The sequence below is a fragment of the Neovison vison genome, chromosome 1 (genome assembly GCF_020171115.1).
Source record: "Neovison vison isolate M4711 chromosome 1, ASM_NN_V1, whole genome shotgun sequence".
Taxonomy (NCBI): Eukaryota; Metazoa; Chordata; class Mammalia; order Carnivora; family Mustelidae; genus Neogale; species Neogale vison.
In genome coordinates this window covers 232,701,597-232,710,158 of record NC_058091.1, presented here as the reverse complement: position 1 = coordinate 232,710,158, position 8,562 = coordinate 232,701,597, and positions in this window count along the sequence as shown.

The window sequence follows — 8,562 nt, the reverse complement described above, 5'->3', positions numbered from 1 at the left end:
AAGCCATCAGGACTCCCCCTTTATCTTGTGAGACTACTATATTCGATGTCAGCTTGATTCTTTATTTCCTTTGACGCACTGACCTGTCTCCCCCCCACATACATTTTTTTTTTTTTTTTAAAACATTTGGCCAGTTCTGATCTCATGTTGGGAAAGCCTGGTAATATAGTGGGAAGCATGCATTTCCACACCAGAAAGTCCTACATGAACATGAATATGTAGATTACAGTCATGCTGGTCACAGTCCCAACACTCAGACGGAAGGTTCTGGCTCACGGTGTGGCACAGGGCAGGTGACTGATAAGTGACACATGCGTTAGGGGAGACCAGTGTTGGGAGAGAGTATCTGTGAAAAAGAGAGATCCCTCCTGAAAAGTATGGACACCGTGGAAAGCCAGGTCTTTCCCTGACTCAGTGTTCTCCATCCTTCTTTCTTGGGCATCATTATCTGTGTTGAATGGGCCTCAGCGGTGAACAGTGTTTGAGGACAGCCCTGGAGTCACGTGAGGGGGACTTCCACCCCGGCCCCCCTCGCCTCCTCCGTGGCCTTGGGAAACCTGCATCATTACTCTGCGCAGCAGTTTGCTCATCTCAAAAAATGGCAATACTACTACTACTATTTCAAAGCACTGAGGAAAACTGAGATAGTGCAGGTAACGTGCTTAGCATAATGCCTGATATTCCTTACATAAATGTTAAATCTTAGCCATTAGTGATGATTCTATTGTCCACTAGACCATAAGCCCCATAAAGAAGGCGGCCTTGGCTTTCTCTCTCCCTGGCACTTAGTACAATGCCTGACTCCCACCAAGTCAGCCATCAGTAAATGTCAGTGAACACAGACTGAGTTCACTGAGCAATTTCTATTTGCATCTCTACGCCGCCTCAGTGTCTCTTCTACTATACTAGGGGGTAACCAAATCTCCACGTTCTTCCAGGACGGGAAGGAAGAAGGGGGACTTGTAGCCAGCTAAGCAAGAACTGTTTTCATGGTGAATTACCTTTGCCTTTAGAGAATCACAGCCCAAAGCAGTGACATGTTTAAGCAGCAAATTTGTACATTAAAGTAGCATACCAAAAAGTCAGGCCAGACTTTGGCTTGACTTTTTTTTTTTTTTTAAGATATATATAGTATTATTCTTTGAAGAATTTATCTTGGTACTCCAGAACGTACTGGCTTAATTTGCCATCAGTTAAAGCCGAACAGTACTGGAATCTAACATTGTTTTACATGAGCAAGGCATTTTACCAGCCTAAGCAAAATATGGAGAGCCTGCTTTATGATGATATTCTCCCAAAGCTCTTCAAAAGGATCCACTTTTTTCCTTTAAGATTTAATTAATTAATTTATTTATTTGACAGACAGAGATCACAAGTAGACAGAGAGGCAGGCAGAGGAGAGGGAAGCAGGCTCCCCGCTGAGCAGAGAGCCCCAACAGGGCTGGATCCCAGAACCCTGGGATCATGACCTGAGCCAAAGGCAGAGGCTTTAACCCAGGCGCCACCCAGGCGCCCCAAAAGGATCCACTTCTTTTTACTCCCACTGGCGTGGCCACATACAAGGAAATTAACAATTGTTTTAACTTTCAACTTAAGCAGAGAAAGGTTGCAGAAACTAAAACAGCAGGACAACAATGCCTCGTCAGAATATAAGTACATGCCTTTAACAGTCTTGAAGTAAAAAAAAGCCCTTCGAGGAAAGACATAAACCCAGGGGGCCCCAAAGGAAAAGAATAATACAGTTGACTACAGAAAATTTGACTACGTGAGACGCAAATGTAACACTGTGGTTTTCTACACTATTAAAAATGTTTAAAGTTAAAAGCCAAATGGACAGCCTGGATGAAATATTCCCAAGATTTGCTCAAGAGAGACTTAATTTATGTAACATTTTAAACACACTTGCAAAGCAAAAAGGCTAATAACTCATTAAAAACAGGCATAAATCTATGAATAGGCAGCTCTCTGGAAACAATACACATACAAAGATATGAGGCTTTACTCATCATTTAAAAAATACAAACTAAATCAATAATTAATTTTTTTCTTCACCTGTCAGCTGGTGGATAGAACGTCACTATTCCATACTATTGGTGTGGAGGAGTTTGGTGCAGCATCTTTGAGAGGCGAAATACAGTGTCTATTAAATTGGAAAATTCACAGACTTTTTTTTTTTTTTAACAGCATTTCTACTTTCACAGAGCTAGCTTACAAGCCTTTGCACAAAAGCTGACCAAGGATGTTTGTACTAGTCTTCCACATAACAGGGTATAATTAAACCATCTTTGAAATGCCATCAAAAAGCTAAAAATCGTATGGGACATTCTACACAATATAATATGAAAGAGCTGTTTAAAATAATTAGCTATAGATTTGTACATGATATATGAAGGAACAGGGAGAATGTAACTGTATAGAAAGAGCTTATAATCTATGTTCCTATAGGAATGATAGTATGCTATCAAAAGGGAATACATACACGCTGAAAAATTCTCTTAAAGAATACACAGAATTTGTTCAAAGAGGCTGCCTTCTGGGAATGCAACTAAAAATTTAGAATGGGAAGAAGTCTCAATTTTCTTCGAATAATTGTGTGTTATCATTTGTAATTTTTAGTTGTCATTGGGCCGGACATTATACTTCTGGTGTATAGAAGCTCATCTTCAAGACCACCTGTGAGTCAAGTTTAATTAGCGCCATTTTACAGCTGGGGACACACAGCTGTTGTCCTTGTTCCCTCATCAATAGAAAGATTTACATAAACACCAAGAAGTGCAGTTCTCCACAGTTGTGCATATGGTCATGATTTGGTATTTACTTAGGCAGCCATCGTTTTTTTTAATAGGAAAAAATAAAATATTTTCCAAATATTTTTACCTCAACCATAGAAAAAAAGGTGGCGGGGGGTGGGAAGAGTCTGCTTTACCTTCTATTCTCCCAAATTCCAAGTGGCAGGGGGGTATCACTAACTCTAAAAAGAGTCTCTCCTTTCCTTCTGTTTACTGCAAAGAATGCTGAGACTGGGGAGATGGGAAGAGAAGCCAAACAAAGGAAAGAAAAAGCATCAAGCACCACATGCCACAGTCAGCACGCTTCAGTTTAGGGAAAGACTTGGGGAAAGCGGATTTGACCCATGTGATTCTAAAAGGAGAGGCAAAGAAATCCCACTCTGCTTCCCCTGATTCTGCCTCTGGGATGGCTGGACAGACAGTAGTGACAGCGTAAAGACGGCTATAGAAATAGGGGCTAAGGGGCACCTGGGTACCTGGGTGGCTCGGTGGGTTAAAGCCTCTGCCTTTGGCTCAGGTCATGATCTCAGGGTCCTGGGATTGAGCCCCACATTGGGCTCTCTGCTTATCAGGGAGCCTGCTTCCTCCCCTCTCTCTCTCTGCCTGCCTCTCTGCCTACTTGAAATCTGTCAAATAAATAAGTAAAATCTTAAAAAAAAAAAAAAAAAAAGAAAGAAAGAAAGAATGAAAGAAAGGGGCTAAGAGCCTGGGTCCAGAACCAGAAAGGTGTATACTGAGTTTACCTGACTGCACCTGAGCAGACTTAGATGATTGGTGTCACCTACTTGGGCACTCAGGCTTTGGGTGTGGTTTTGTGATACCAGTCAACCTGCTGTCCCCTTGGTTGCTTTTATTTTCCACGTGACTAACACATTCCAGTCTGCCAGTGAGCTGAGTGTGATGTTAGTATTTCAGTGTTTTCTATGCAAGAGCACCTAAATGCAATTCACGAGCTTCATTCAGTGCTCACACAGGACAAAACTCTGTGGGAAATTTTGAAGGACTCCTTTGGTTTTCAGAGCAGTACCTTTCTAGAGGATATTCACATGTAGTTTGTATGGACTAACCAAGGTTCCACCCTAATTTCTGTCTTCAGAACCTAACCCCAGGGTCATTTAATCACTATACTAGTGATGCCCACAGCAAGTTATTTAATCTCTCTGAGCTGGAGCACCCCTAGCTACACATGCCATAAGGTTGTCATGAGGACAAAATGAGATATAAAAATGAAATGCACACCAGGTCCTGGGTGGCTCAATCGAATAAGCCTCTGCTTTTGGCTCAGGTCATGATCTCAGGGTCCTGGGATCAAGGGCCATGTTGGGCTCCCTGCTGAGCGGGGAGTCTGCTTCTCCCTTTACCTGCCCTATAGCTTGTGCTCTCTCTCTCTCCCAAATAAATTAATAAAATATTTTTTTTAAAAATGAAATGCATACCAAATCACACATAGACAGATCTCTTGTGCATATAGAATTTCTGCGTCGGGTTGATTTGTGGAGAATGTGCACTTACCCCAAAGAAAAACTCAAAAATAAGCCTTTTTGTGGTATTTAGTTTAGATATTTTTAAAAATGTCTGAAGTTGTATCATAACATTAGGACCCATTCAACTCTGGCTGTTAACCTAATACACCTCCGGGCAAGCTTAAAGGACACCAGACTGATAGGATGTTTTCTAAGACTGAGGTGAGCAGCCACGTGTGAAAGCAAGACGCCAAAGCAGATAAGGATATTGAAGGTTTCCGCTTTTCGGTCTGTCTGTTCTTCCACAGGCCATATATACAGGCCAGCTCTGTCAGTGGAAGTGAGAACCAGGCTCTGCTCTCTCAACACTCAACCGCTGCCTCCAAGGCCCCACACAGAGCCAGGGTCTAGCAGTATCTCTAGAAGACCTTTATGTCATCTTGGCACCAGATCTCCTCTCCATGAACCAGAAACAAAGTTGTAGAACAAGATACGGGACAACACACAACAAGTTAACGCAATAAAGGTTAACTGTGCTTGAGATGGGAGGAAACAACACCATCGACTACCAAAAACCCCGGATGTGGAGAAATGACAGACAACCACCATTTTTTCCCATGCTGGCTGATAATATTCATGTGTTATGACAGCAGCTTATGATGGTATTTACTGGGAGTCTGACTTGGGCTATTCTCTAAGACGTGGTAGTAGGAGTACTAGCCAAAGTAGCTGGTACCCGTTCATTTTCTAAGTACTATATGTATGGTAACACATTTCATCTTCCTCTAAATCCAATGGGATGTATATTGTTTCCATACCCATTTCATAGATGAAGAAACAGAACATAGAAGTAAACTGCCAAGATTATACAACTATTAATTGTGGGAGGTGGGATGTGAACTCAGGTAGTATGTCTCCAAAGACAGTACTTTCATCTCAGGGGCTGGCACACTTTTCTGTAAAGAGCCAGCTAGTAAATATTACAGACTTTTAAATGGTTGCATATTTTTGTTGTTTTTAATAATCCTTTAAAAATAAAACAGCAGGACAACAACGCCTGGTCAAAATATAAGTACATGCCTTTAACAGTCTTGAAGTAAAAAAAGCCCTTCTAGGAAAGACATAAACCCAGGGGGCCCCAAAGGAAAAGAATAATACAGTTGACTACAGAAAATTTGACTACGTGAGACGCAAATGTAACACTGTAGTTTTCTACACTATTAAAAATGTTTTATATTAAAAATATAAAAACTGATCTTAGCTTATAGTTAAGACAAAAACAGGCTGCAGGCCCATTGGGACCATAAATAATCAGCTGGTTAATACTATACTCATTGATCAAAGTACACAGAGGATATGCTATTTGATACCCAGCCCATTTGGTAAATCCTATATGCCTCTAATACAAATGGCTTTGCATTGATAAAATAATCCATAATTCTGACTTCATCTCTTTCTCATTTTGTCTGAGTTATGAGGTCTCACTGCATTTTCCATGAGCTTCCCCCTTCTAACTACTGTTTCTGTTGCTGGACATTTAAGAAGGAACAGTAAGTGGAGCCAGGATTATCCTGATTCCAAAACCCAAATTTACAATTTCGTTGTAAAGACACGACCAACAAAAAGACCTATAGACCATTATCTCTGATGACCATAGATGCAGAAATCCTCAACAAAATATTAGTGAATCAAATCTGACAATGTATGTTAAAAATTAATTCACCACAATCTAGTAGGATTTATTCTCTGGATACATTCACAAATCAGTGTGATATATCACATCAATAAGAGAAAGGATAGGGTGCCTGGGTGGCTCAGTGGGTTAAGCCGCTGCCTTCGGCTCAGGTCATGATCCCAGGGTCCTGGGATCGAGTCCCACATCGGGCTCTCTGCTGAGCAGAGAGCCTGCTTTCCTCTCTCTCTCTCTCTCTGCCTGCCTCTCTGCCTACTTGTGATCTCTCTCTGTCAAATAAATAAATAAAATCTTTAAAAAAAAAATAAGAGAAAGGATAAAAGCCATATGATCATTTCAACGGCTGCAGAAAAAAACATTTGACAAAGTACAACATCCATTCATGATAAAAACCCTCAACAAAGTAGGTTTACAGGTTTACAGGGAACATATGTGAATGTAATCAAGCCTTTATATAAAAACCCACAGCTAACATTATACTCAATGGGGAAAAACTGAGAGCTTCTCCTCTAAGGTCAGGAAGAAGACAAAGATGTCCACTCTCACCACTTTCAATCATTGCAGTACTGGAAGTGTTAGCCACTGCAATCAGACAAGAATAAGAAATAAAAGGCATCCAAGGTAAGCAAGAAGTAAAACTTCCACTATTTGCAGATGGTATAATCCTATATATAGAAAAGTAGAGATGACTCTACCAAAAAACTACTAGAACTCATAATTAAATTCAGTAAGGTCACAGGATATAAAATCAATGTACAGAAATACATTGCATTTCTATAGATTAATAATGAAGCAGCAGAAAGAGAAATGTAAAAAACAACTCCATGATAATTGCACCAAAAATAATAAAATAGGAACAAACTAAACTGAAGAAGTGACAAAAAACACTAATTCAAAGGAATAACATGCACCCCTAGGCTTCCTGTAGCATTATTTACAGTAGCCAAGCTATGGAAGCACCCCAAGAGTCCAACGATAGATGAATGGGCAAAGAAGATGTAGTACATATATACAATGGAATATTACTCAGTCATAAAAAGGAACAAAATATGACCATTTGCACCAACTTGGATGGATCTAAAGAGCATAATGTTAAGTGAAATAAGTCAGTCAGAGAAAGATAAATACCGTATGATTTCACTCATATGTGGAATTCTAGGAAGAAAACAAATGAGCAAAGAGAAAAGAGAGACAAGCAAAGAAACAGTCTTTAGAGAAGAAACTGATGGTTCCCAGAAGGGAGGTTGGTGGGGGGCTCAGTGAAATAGGTGAAGGGCATTAAGAGTACACTTACCTTGATGAGGACTGAGTAGGAATTTTGAATCACTGAGTTGTACACCTGAAGATGAATACAACACTGTATGTTACACAGGTGGGGGCTATAAGGATGGAATAAGAGCTCTTCCAGCCACTTCTAATCTGTCATCGGCTTTCTCCCCATGCTGATTATTATATATGGAAGTGACACTAGATAGCACAATATTGGACTGGAGTCTGTTCTCTTTTTAACAGACTAGAAATGCATAAATAAGATGCATTCTTTCTAAAACTTCTGGCCTACTACTTTCCTGGGACCAGACATTAATTAAGGCAGTTACATTAGTAGAACTAGCCACCTGGCATCTAATCTTTTATCACTTTCATGAAAGCTTAAAATGGCTTATAAAGAGACATGGTTCACGAAATGGATTAATATCACAATTGGAACTTCATGCTTTCTGGGTACCTGCTGTATGCTTGAAGATTAAAAATGTCATCACAACATTCTAGTCTAGGCTCCTAGTGGAGAAATCATTGTGTTATGTTACTAGGTTTGGTCAAGATTAAATATTGAACTTGCAAATAAATCCTGGTCATTTTTTTGACACCTCTGTGGTACATAATATAGAACTGTGCCTCATGTAATAAGTGTGAGGAAATCCTTGGTTTGGGTATAGCACTTTGAAACTTAAGAGAAAATTTATGGAAGTGTCTTTCAAGTTATTTTGACCACCATCTGGAAAAAATATACAGCAAATATTTTATCATGATCCAATCCATAGCTACCTACACACATATGTAAAACCAAAATAAAGTTTCAGAAGCAGTTGAGACATTTCTTCCTACAGTTGAAACATTTCTTATTATTTTCTTACATATTCTACTTTGTTTAAATTTTGGATGCGTCTCCTAACACCCAATTTATTTCATAACCCACGAATGGGGCTTGACCCCATTTGAAAAACACTCAGAAAGTTCATGCTCACACTGCTCATGGGCCAAAGGTATGTCTTTCTTGTCTGGTCCCATTTCTCTAGGACCAGATCTCACCATAATCATCAGTGCTCAGTGATGCTCCTCCTGACTTTGCCACTAATGTGAAATCCATTGTTACGTGCTCTTACAGCCCCACGGCTTCTCTCTTTGACATGTGGTGGGAGTTCTAATTGTCCATTAATTTATGACTATTTCATCTATAAGTGTCTCTCTCTATATGGAGCCCTGCCTAGACAACAGGCTCCGTAAAGGTAGATATTCCATTTTTACTTTGCTACGATTATATCTCCCAACTGTGATTAATGAGTAAGAAGCGTTTAAGAAACACTTATAAATAATAAATATAATAAATAAAATCTTT